The sequence below is a fragment of the Odocoileus virginianus genome, chromosome 6 (assembly GCF_023699985.2).
Source record: "Odocoileus virginianus isolate 20LAN1187 ecotype Illinois chromosome 6, Ovbor_1.2, whole genome shotgun sequence".
In the NCBI taxonomy this organism is placed as follows: Eukaryota; Metazoa; Chordata; class Mammalia; order Artiodactyla; family Cervidae; genus Odocoileus; species Odocoileus virginianus.
Genome location: NC_069679.1, coordinates 18,073,021 through 18,085,925, shown reverse-complemented (window position 1 = coordinate 18,085,925; position 12,905 = coordinate 18,073,021). Strand labels below are relative to the sequence as shown.

The following is a 12,905-nucleotide window of genomic DNA, read 5'->3' as shown; positions in this document are numbered from 1 at the left end:
TAAATTTTCTGTGCATGAGCATTATCCACATCCCTCCACCCTCCTCCTCAGGATAAGAAGTGATTATTGATAATATATAAAACACTGCTACTTTGAGAGATGTGACTAATTAGCTTTAGGAGAAGGTGGTGACCAAGTGATGCAATGAGTTCTGGGATGCTCTGACTGAGGTCATCAGGACAGGGAATTGTCCCACAGGATTGTGAGGGAGGGGAGAAGGGGATGTATAGTTTTCTTACTAAAAAGCCAAACATTTGCCATTGTGTTTTTATATGCTTATTTCATTATTTCATTACATGACCCAGTGGTATCTCTAATGAAAGGAATGTATATTTTTCTAATGCTTAAATGGGAAAAAGTCCAACAGTTTCTTGAAAAGAAGAACTTAGATATCTTGACAAAGTCAAGATAAGTTGACTTGACAAAGTCAACTAAGTCTCTCTCTGTGTTTAAAGGTTCAACAACAATTAGGAGCAGCAAGCATGAGTAAATATGAAAGACTTAGAATAATGGAAAAGGATGGGAATACCTGGAGTAGAAACAGAGCAGAAGAGAGACAGGATGGAAGCAGAGACGGTGACAGAGAGATGTGTGCACATACCCTTTACTTCCTAGAGAAAAAATAGGCAGCCAATTACAAGAACTGCTAGAGTTCAGCAAATTTGAAAAATACAAGATAACACACACACACAAAAACAGCTAATACAAGGATATAAAGTGGAGAAATAAAATAAAATTTAGAGTATTTAAGTCAAAATAAGGCTCCCCAGCCTGGTAGCTCAAATGGTAAATGCTTGCAATGCAGGAGACCCAGGTTTGATCCCTGGGTCAGAAAGATCCCCTGGCAAAGGAAATGGCAACCCACTCCAGTATTCTTGGCTGGAGAATTCTGTGAACAGAAGAGCCTGGTGAGCTACAGTCCATAGGGTAACAGAGAGTTGGACATGACTGAATGACTAACGCTTTCACTTTTCACTACTAGAAGAGATAGTTAGGGAGTTTGGGATTGACATGCACACACTTTTAAGTATGCTTAAAAGTCCTTGTTATCACCAACAAGGACCTATTGTATAGCATAGGGTACTCTACTTAGTCTGTAACAACCTAAATGGGAAAATAATTTGAAAGAGAATATGTACATGTTTATGTATAATTGAATTACTTTGATGTACACCTGAAACTATCACACCCTTGTAATTCAAGTATAAAGTGAAAAAGTGTTAGTCGTTCACTTGTGTCCGATTCATTGTGATGCTATGTACTGTAGCCCACCAGATTCCTCTGTCCATGGAATTTTCCAGGCAAGAACACTGGAGTAGGTAGCCATTCCCTTCTCCGAGGAATCTTCCTGACCCAGGGGTCTAACCCTGGCCTCCTGCATTTCAGGCAGATTCTTTACCTTCTGAGCCACCAGGGAAGCCCTAATCAAATATACTCTAACATAAAATGAAAATTAAAAAAAAGCCAAACTGTGAGGTACATAGTAAGTGCTCAGAGACTTCCAAGGTGATCTAGTGGTTAGAACTCTGCCTTCAAATGCAGTGGATACAGGTTCAATCCTTGGTTGGGAAGCTAAAATTCCACATGGTGTGTGGTGCGGCTAAAAATAAAAAGCAATATCAACAACAAAAAACATAGTAAGTACTGATTAAATGTTGGTGAGTGTGACAGTAAAAATAATTGGCAACATTTCATTCTTTTTATGGCTGAGTAGTACTCCATTTTGTGTATGTGTGTGCACATGTATATATATACACGTGTGTGTGTGTGTGTGTGTGTGTGTGTGCATGCATGCTAAGTCACTTCAGTCATGTCCAACTCTTTTGCAACCCCATGGACTATAGCCCCCAGGTTCCTCTGTCCATGGAATTCTCCAGGCAAGAATACTGGAGTGGGTTGCCATGCCCTCCTCCAAGGGATCATCCTGACCCAGGGATCAAACCCATATCTCTTATGTCTCCTGCATTGGCAGGCAGGTTCTTCACCACTAGTGCCATCTGGGAAGCCCTGGAAAGCAGGACAATTATATGCAAAGAATCAGACTGGACTACTCTCTCACACCAGGCACAAAAATAAATTTAAGTGACATCATTTTGTGCTTTTTATGACTGAATAATATTCCACTGTATTATACATACCACATTTTCATTATTGATTCTTCTGTTGATGGACATTTAGGTTGCTTCCATGTCTTGGCTATTGTAAATAGTGCTGTAATGAATATTGTGATGCATGTATCTTTTCAAACTGGGTATATATTCAGAGAAAACCACAATTTGAAAAGATACATGTGCCTAGGAGTGGCATATGGTAGCTCTATATTTAGTTGAGGTGAGGGAGATTAAGAGATACAAATTTCCAATTGGAAAATAAATGTCACAGATATGAAATACACTGTGGGGTGAATATAATCAATAACTATGTAATATCTTTTTATAGTGACATAACATAACTAAACTAATTGCAGTGAATTAAAGAAATATCTAACCACTGTTTCTCACATGATCTGATATTGTGTTTTAAGTCAATTTTATTTTGAAAACAAACTCATAGAAAAACAGATCAGATTTGTGGTTACCAGAGGTGAGGAGTAAGAGGAGGGGAAAATTGATGAAGGCAGTCAAAAAGTACAAACTTCCCCTTATAAGATGAATAAGTACTACAGATCATAAAGTACATGGTAAATATAATTAACACTGTTCTGTGTTATATGTGAAAATAATTAAGAGATCAAATCCTTAGAATTCTGATCATAAGGAAAAATTGTTCTATTGCTTCAATTTTGTATTTATGTGAGATGATGGATATTTACTAAACTTATTGTGATAATTATTTCACTATATATGTAAGTCAAATCATTGTGTTATACACCTTAAACTTATACTGTGCTTTATGTAAATTAAATCAGGAATAAATAAAGAATAAAACTGGAAGAAGAAAAGCAAGAAATTTGCTAAACAACTGATGTATGGAACCAGTATGCCAACTTTTGTACATTCAGGTGCTAGTATGTTCTACAGGCCTATTGCATGTTTCACAAAGAGAAAAATTAAATCATTGGCAAAAGAAATAGAAATTTCTAAAGCGGTAACCATGATTCAGCCCTATTATGGCACAAGTCAGAATCATAGAACTAGTGAAATCAAGAGCTATGAAGGCCATTTACAGGTAGGATTCATTCAATCTTAGGAACTTAAAGACAAATATCATATATCTCTTACATATGGAATCTAAAAAAGGATACAAGTGAATTTATCTACAAAACAGAAATAGAATTACAGATATAGAAAACAAACTCATGGTTACCAATGGCAAAGAGAGGAAGGACAAATTGGGAGACTGGGACTGACATATATACACTACTATATATAAAATAGATAATAATAAGGATCTACTGTACTGCACAGAAAACTCTGTGATGGCTTATGTGGAAAAAGAATCTAAAAAAGAGTGGAGATATATATATATATATATATGTATATATGTGTATATATATATATATATATATATATATAAAACTAATGCAACATTATAAATCAACAACACTTCAATAAAAATAGTTGATTGCAATCAGCTTCCAATTTTGTTGTTCTCTCATTAGTGAGTTAAATAAATAATTTATATGGATTATGTTTTTAGCGTCTTGAAAATTATGATTTGATCATTTTGGAGGCTCATCAAGATATCCAAGTGGACATATCTTCTGGAATCAATATATTTTGTTTCCAAAGCAATGCCCATACAGGGACATTTAAGCCCAGACATGTCTCTTCCTAGTTTCAGAGTGGATCTGAAGTAGAATGAAAGTTTGACTTCACAGACACTGATCTCTGTTTTGCTTTCTGCTTTGATAGTTTTTCTTGATGTTGATTTGTTTGTTTCTGGGTCTTGGCCAAATTTGGCTCCAGTCCTGGTTTATACACGGCTGATAGATTATTCCACACTGGTAGTAACATAGATTGTGAATTTCATTTCATAATCTGGACATTTGGCAATCTCTACTGAGATGGTGAGGATCTGTCATGGGTTGAACTGTCTTCCATCAAAATTCATTTGCTGAAGTTCAGTCCCCAGTACTTTAGAATGTGAGGTTATTTGGAAATAAGGTCATTACAGAGGCAATGAGGTATGATGAGGAAATTACCATAATTACCAAATTACCCTTATGCACAGTAAGGAAATTACAGGGCTTTTTTTTACTCTCCTCCTTCACTTTCATCAAGAGTCTCTTTAGTTCTTTGCTTTCTGCCATAAAGGTGGTATTATCTACATATCTGAGATTATTGATATTTTTCCCAGCAATCCTGATTCTAGCTTGTGCTTCATCCAGCCTGGTGTTTCTCATGATGTACTCTACATATAAGTTAAATAAGCAGGGTGATGATATACAGCCTTGACATACTCCTTTGCAGATTTGGAACCAGTCTGTTGTTCCATGTCCAGTTCTAACTGTTGCTTCCTGACCTGCATACAGATTTCTCAAGAGGCAGGTCAGGTGGTCTGGTATTCTCATATCTTGAAGAATTTCCCACAATTTGTTGTGATCCACACATTCAAAGGCTTTAGCGCAGTCAATGAAGCAGCAGTAGATGTTTTCCTGGAACTCTCTTGCTTTGTCGATGATACAAGAGATGTTGGCAATTTGATCTCTGGTTCCTTTGCCTTTTCTAAATCCAGCTTGAACAACTGGAAATTCACAGTTCACGTACTGTTGAAGCCTGGCTTGGAGAATTTTGAGCATTTCTTTACTAGTGTGTGAAATGAGTGCAATTGTGTGGTAGCTGAGCATTCTTTGACACTGCCTTTCTTTGGGATTGGAATGAAAACTGACCTTTTCCAGTCCTGTGGCCACTGCTGAGTTTTCCAAATTTGCTCGAATATTGAATGCAGCAGTTTCACAGCATTGTCTTTTAGGATTTGGGATAGCTCAACTGGAATTCCATCACCTCCACTAGCTTTGTTCATAATGATGCTTCCTAAGGCCCACTTGACTTCGCATTCCAGGATGTCTGGCTCTAGGTGAGTGATCACACCATCGTGATTATCTGGGTCATGAAGATCTTTTTTGTATAGTTCTTCTGTGTGTTCTTGCCACTTCTTGGTGGGGTTAATGGTGACCTCCTCCAAGAGGGCTTATGCCACACCCAGGTCTGCTGCACCCAGAGCTCCTGCCCCTGTGGCAGGCCACTGCTGACCTGTAGCTCCACACTAGACACTCAGACACTCTAAGGCAGGTCTCGCTCAGTCTCTGTGGGGTCTCCTAGTATATACAAGGTTTTGTTTGAGCCTTCTGAGCATCTCTGGTGGATATAATGTTTGATTCTAAATGTAATTTCACCTCTCCTACCAACTTGCTGGGGTTTCTCCTTAGACCTTGGATATAGGGTATCTTTTTTGGTAGGATCTATCATTCACCTGTTGATGGTTCTTCAGCAGCGAGTTGTAATTTTGGCGTCCTCGCAAGAGAAGATAAGCGAATGTCCTCCTACTCCATCATCTTGATTTTCTCCGGTGAATATTCTCTTGAAGAATACTGGCAACCTCCTTATTTGAACCACCTTGACATCAATTTTTATCCCTTGCCTCTAAACTAAAATCTGAGAATCCATTCTTCCTGCTGTTGAAGAACTGCTAAACCATCTCATGAGATGCTCAAAGAAGAAAATAAATCCTTCAGCAGCAGCTGAAATAGGAGCCTGGTGTAAACTGAAGAATTTTGCCCACCATCCAGTTCTGCAAGGCCTGAGTTATTAGCCACAGCAGTCACTGACCTGCAATACAATAATTTTCTCATGTGAAATTGTTACTTGCTCACTGAGGGGCCGCTGCTGCTTTCCTGTAGTCATGTATGGATGTGAGAGTTGGACCATAAAGAAAGCTGAGCGCTAAAGAACTGATGCTTTTGATCTATGGTGCTGGAGAAGACTCTTGAGAGTCCCTTTGACTGCAAAGAGATCAAACCAATCGATCCTAAATGAAATCAGTCCTAGATATTCATCAGAAGGACTGATGCTGAAGCTGAAGCTCCGATACTTTGGCCACCTGATGTGAAGTACTGACTCACTGGAAAAGACCTGGGTGCTGGGAAAAATTGAAGGCAGGAGGAGAGGGTATGATAGAGGATGAGATGGTTGGATGGCATCACCGACCTGATGGACATGAGTTTGAGCAAGCTCTGGGAGTTGATGATGGACAGGGAAGCCTGGTGTCCACAGGGCTGCAAAGAGTCAGACATGACTGAGTGACTGAACTGAACTGAAATCACTACATTAAATTTGTTAGCCTTTTTAGAAAAAAATTATCATAAGAAATTACTAGCTCAACAATGTTTTTATACTATCCAGATTTATACAATCAAAATATATTCTTGGACAATTCAGACTGATTTGATAATATTTTTTATAAAGCAGCTATAGGTCTTGTCCCTGACCTTATCAGTGTAGACTGTAAAATAAGACTTTAAAATTAAAAGAATACAAAACTAAATGATTAACCAATTTGAGTAATACTTCTAAGAGTTCTGTGGTGTATCCAGTTAAACTAGACATTTAATATCCTTAGCAATTTTAAGACCTTGGTTTAGTAATAAATACAGTATTTAATGGATATTCTTTGGATAATTTTAAATAAGATTGAATATTGAAACATTGGTCAGGGTGTGTGTCTGTATGTCTTCATATGTGTGACTTTTACATATGTCTCAATATACTATATCTTTTAATCAAATTACTGAACATGTTCATTTTTGCTACTTTAACATTTACCATGTGTAAGAAGGTATGAGTAGAATGTGTGTAGGCTGTTGAGGGTTGTATTAATATGCTCATGAGTTTGCTGGTTTACTAAAATGATTGTATATGATAGATTTTATATATAAAAATATATATACACATAATTTTGAATAATCAGTCTGAAACAATGCGATGAATGTGTTTAAATAATTTTGGCAAAGTTTACACAACTCAGGTTTTTAAGCTTGTTTAAACTTAGGAATGCTTTACTTTAAAATATTACATTAAAGAAAAACTAGGACTTGATTTTCTCTGTTAGAATGACATAAATTTATCTTGGGAAATTCATTTTTTTTTTTAAACTGGAAGCAGTGAATGTTGTTATACATCTTCTGTGTAATTTTCCTAGCACAGAGTCTAGTTCACAAAGTCTCTTATAAAAAGAGGGTTTTAACTGAAGAGAAGAAAACAAATCCCCCCCCTAAATACATATTGTTATGTAAAACTTTATTTCAGTTTCTTATGAAGATGGGGTGTGGTATATACTATAATAAATACAATATTCTTTATTGTGCATCCATGCTAAGTCGCTTCAGTCATGTCTGACCCTTTATGACCATATGGACTGTAGCCTGCCAATCTCCTCTGTCCACAGGATTTTCCAGGTTAGAATACTATTTCCTCCTCCATGGGATCTTCCCTACCCAGGGAGCAAACCTGGATCTACTGCATTGTGGGCAGATTATTTACCGCTAAACCACCTGGGAAGCCCCTACTCTTGTCATTTAGCTATTTCCCCCTTATTCAAACACCACAACTGAACCTCTGTGATCAAACCAAGAGTTCTTGAAGGTGTGAAACTGTTAAGTAGGCGACTCATAATAATACAATAGAGCAATTGTAAAGGGGAGAAGTAAGGGAAATGAAAAGGGAACAGAGCAGCAAATGCAGGGAAGTAGGAAAAGGAGGAGGAATAATGGGACAGGAGGAAAGAGAGGGAAGTCTAAGAAAGGAGAGGGGAAGAAGGAAGTTTTTCCTATCCCAGAGACCGTAAGTGACTGAGGAAAAATGAAAAGAAAGAATTAGAAAGAAAAGGGAAATGACAATCTAATGGGGTTGAGTAGCAAAATGCTAATTATAGAGAAAAACAGCAGTGTTTCCCAGTCCTTTGTCTTCCAAGAACAACTCCCATGGCTTCCACTGGAGATGTGCGACCTCATACATGCATGTTCTCAAAGATTCTGTGTGCTTGCTCTTGGAGATTCTGCCCTCTTGGCACAACCTTGGAAGAGAGCCAAAGGAGCGGGAAAATGTGGGCAAGCTGCAGCATCCAATAAGAAGACTCAGTTCAGTTCTTACTTAGCGAGCTGTCTGTGAGACATGTTGTTCAATCACTAAGTTTTGTCTGACTCTTTACCACACCATAGACTGTACCAGGCTCCTCTGTCCTCCACTGTCTCCCAGAATTTGCTCAAATTCATGTTCATTGAGTTGGTAATGCTATCTAAATATCTCTGTGAGACATGCTTCTGTTAAAAAAAGACAGATTCTCCTGTCTGAAGGCCTTAAAGAAGTATTCCATGTTTTGTATTTATAAAAATTACTCCATATAAATATTATTCCTTAGGAACTGAGGCTCAAGATTACTGTAAACTTTGATTGAAAATACTTCATATGTAATTCCTTTTCTCTTTTCAGAAGTGAATGTCCCTTTCTTCTAAGTGAAAGACAAAATAGATTCTACATCAGTGTGCTTAGTAAAATCAAAGTAGGATGAAGAAAAGATTTTTCTCTTGAGTTTGGCCACCAATAATTAACATCAGTAATCAACAAGGGCTCTTCACAATACATGCATCACTTAAGAGATCTTTCTATAACTCACTAGCTGTCTGCATACCCTCCTCATTGCCACCTTCATTTCTTGATTCCTGAATGTGTAAATAACAGGATTCAGAAGAGGAGTGAGTACTGCATCAAAGATGGCCAGAAACTTATCCAGGGGTACAGAGTGAGATGGCCATGTATAGACAAATATCAAAGGACCAAAGAACAAGACTACTACAGTGATGTGAGCTGAAAGTGTGGACAGAGCCTTGGATGAACCTGCTGAAGACTGTTTGCGAACAGTGAGAATGATGATTATGTAGGAAATGATCAGAATGAAGAATGAGCCAACAGAGATGAATCCACTGTTGGCTGTGATCATGGACTCTAGTTGGTATGTGTCTATGCAGGCAAGTTTGATGAACCGAGGAAGGTCACAGTAAAAAGTATCTAACACATTAGGACCACAGAATGGTAATTTTACCACAAAAGCTAGTTGAACCATTGAGTGGATAAGGCCAATCATCCAGGCAGCCACTATAAAGAAAACACACATCCTTGGACTCATGATGGTCAGATAATGGAGAGGCTTACATATGGCAACATATCTGTCAAAGGCCATGGCGATGAGCAGCACCATCTCCACACCACCAATGACATGGATGAAAAAGATCTGAGCAATGCAGCCTCCAAAGGAGATGACTTTATGCTTTTGTAAAGATCATAAATCATCTTGGGAGAAGTGACAGAAGAAACACCCATGTCAATGAAGGAGAGGTTGGCCAACAGAAAGTACATGGGAGAGTGTAAGTGAGGGTCAGAAGTCACAGTGAGTATAATGAGGGAGTTTCCCATCATGCTTGCCACATAAAATGTGGAGGAGAACACAAAGAGGGGAAGCTGTATTTCCCAGGAGCTTGTGAGTCCCAGGAACAGAAACTCTGATACCACAGAGTTATTTGCTCCATCCATGGACTTTGTTAGCATTGCTATCTGAAGGAGGACAAAAGGAGAAAGTGTAAATTATGATAATACTGAAGAAAAAAGGTCAAACTTGTGCAGCTTATTTCAACTTTAGCATTAAAACTGGTCTAGTATACTTACGGCCTATAAGTGTAATCACACAGAAAAGTTAGTTGTTCTTGTGTGAGGTTGTTCTTATCAGCAACTTGTCTCTGCAGTTAATACCTTCTGCTTCCTGTCAGGGTTGATGCCCTAATATAGTCAGGACATACAAGATGGTCAGCGGGGATAAGAGGAAGTCAACCCCAAAACTTTTGATCTTGCATTTAAAACTATCACGTTATGACCTCAGTTCCACTGAAGTAAGAGGTGCATGCAGGGAGGTGAAGGTCCATAAACTGTCTTTCTAGTTTGCTCACCGAGGTACAGAGTTTATGAGTATTTAAAAGCTTCTCTAGCAATTTGACATTACAGTGACACATGTTTCTGATTTTTGTTTCCCAAAGTAAGAGTCGATGAAAGACTACAGACTAAAGAAAAATCCTTCAACAAAGGTAATTTGAGAAACACTGCTTTAGTGTACTTAGAACATGACTTGAAAATTTTAAAGCTATGAAATGTGTAACATAGTGAAAACCAGTTTGTACAAGTCTTGATATAAGGTTTTATCACATTATTTTGTAATTATTTATTCTTATTTAGAGATATATCTTAGTTTAGGAAACAAAATAAAATGTTTCTGGATTTAGATTACAAAGATATATACATATATAATGTTCAGTCACTGACAGCTTTATCTTGGGTGAGTTACTTAAACTCTTTGAGCCTCAGTTTATTAATCTATGAAATCATAATTAGTAAAATAATTAATGTATATTAATCATATGGCAGTATTAAGCATTCAGTAAGTGTTATGCTTCTATTTATTTCAACTGCCCTGATAGCACTCAACACTGTGGAGTGAATGAATAAGAAAACAAAAAATATTGATCAATGATGACCATCAAACTTTCATATCATAAAATATATTTCAGTAAATAATTATAAAGAATATAATATTTACATCCTATTAATTATATTAAGCTATTTTCTACAAGTTTAATTCCTTTGCTCTCAAAGAATACTGTATATATTAGCAATAACACCACAAATGTAATTTATTATTTGTTTCTCTTTCCCAACTAGGCTGAAAGCTACATGAAATTATGGACCATATATGTCTTCTTCATTGTAATGAACCAAAAACTTAGAATCACAAATATAGATTTGCTGAAAATGTAAATTAAATGTATTTACTCTGGTTAGAGACTGATTATGTGAAGAAAGAAGGAGCACAGTTATGAGTTGGGGAATTTAGGAAAATGAAAATTTTGCATAAAGGAAAATGAAAATAGGGAATAGGATTAAAATAAAAGTTTTCAATCTAGTGAAAGAGACTAGTGAACTCAATGAGATCAACTTCAGGAACTGCTGATAAAATCAATATCCTTTATTTGTGAAAATCCCAACTCATTATAGATTTGGAAATAAATATTTAAATATGTAAAATAACTTGATCAAAACCATAAGTTTACTTAGTGTTAGCACTTATACTAGAACCCAAATCTACTGACTCCAAGAACAATCCTATTTTCTGTTTATTTTTTCCTTAATCATGACTTTCTGAGGATACAGTCTCAACACAAACATGTGACAGAGTGATAGTAGAAACTGTCGAGGAAAGATAAGCCCCTATTATAGCTGATGACAGTCATTTATTATCAAGTGGGTAACTGCTGCCTTGGTCTCCATGATTAATCACCCCCAATAACTTTCTGTCACTAATTAATGTAGCTCAGTGTCCTGGGAAACTTGGCAACTTGCTAAAACATTTGTTCTTACTCTACTTGTCCAGGCAAGTACTCTTATTTGGAGCACAAGGTTTTTTGGATGAACTCATGGTAGAAAATGCCAGCTTAATTTGTTCTACTCAATCTCTCTATCTCCTGAGGGGCCTCAGACACCATAGGAGGATCATTATCACCTAACCACTCAAAATTCTCCATAAAGTTGCCTGTATTTAGCTTCTGCCTCCTTAAAAAACCATTCTTAATTCCTCCAACCTGAGTAGTTTTCTGCTTCTAACGTTTCCTTTTAACTCCCCAAATAAATTATAGGGCTATTCTACCACTATATTTCTTTATAATCACCACAATACCTAGAGGAATTAACAGGTCTTCAGTAAAATACTTGAGTGCCTCATTCTAGTCAAAGTATATTGAAGTTGATCATCAATCTCAATGTGGAATCAGGGACAACAGACTCCATTTGGTACTTTGTGTTAAATAGACTGTATATATGATTTCATTATTCCTTGACTTCATCTCAATTTAGCTCTTATCATATTCCATAACATTATGTTATATTCCACAACAACAGTTTCTATTATTTTTAAAAGAAGCTGCATGGGATAATGAAATGAGTATAGGCTTTAATATCTGAAAAATTATATTTCACCTTCTGTCACCTAATACTTGATGACTTTGGTAACATACATTTCATATCTGACCCCTTTTCCCATTTGTAGAATGGAGAAAATGAATGTCTTTCAGAACCAGGAATGTGAGACAATATTTGTCATCAAATCTAATTAATTTTTCCTCTTTAATATCTCTGGTAATGCAAGTAATATATATATATCCACAATGAGGTTATATATAAGTAAATTGTAAGTTAATATAGTGAAAGGAAATGAATTATTTGGAAAGTAAACTAAATGAACCAGATTTATATTTATCATCATGAAAAACTCAAATATTTTATATTGAATAAAAAACATAAAATTATATACTAATATAAATATCATTTTATATGTTTCAAAACACTATTGAATATAAATACATATGGATGCAATAAAATATTAAAGTTTGAACAAGAATGCTATCCAACAATGTCAGAATAGTGATTTTCTCTGAGGAGGAAAAGAGAGGGATCTGATAGGATGAGTGATTTCAATTTTACTTGCAATGATATACTCTCAAAACAAATTTGTTAAATAACACACGTTCATTAATCCTGAAATTAAATACCCGATCATACAGTTTTGGGTACTTTTTCAGTTCAGTTCAGTTCAGTCACTCAGTCGTATCTGACTCTTTGTGACCCCATGAACCACAGCATGCCAGGCCTCCCTGTCCATCACCAACTCCCAGAGTCCACCCAAACTCATGTCCATTCAGTTGGTGATGCCATCCAACCGTTTCATCCTCTGTCGTCCCCTTCTCCTCCTGCCCTCAATCTTTCCCAGCACCAGAGTCTTTTCCAATGAGTCAGCTCTTCGCATCAGGTGGCCAAAGTATTGGAGTTTCAGCTTCAAAGAGTAAAATATGTCAGAATTTCTTCTTTTAA

At 36.6% G+C, this 12,905-nt stretch overlaps 1 pseudogene; it reads right to left on the bottom strand.

Annotated features, from left to right (window-relative positions):
• Nucleotides 1-8,589: 8,589 nt before the first annotated feature.
• On the bottom strand, nt 8,590-9,542 carry LOC110149940 (olfactory receptor 4F3/4F16/4F29-like; annotated as a pseudogene).
• Nucleotides 9,543-12,905: the final 3,363 nt, after the last annotated feature.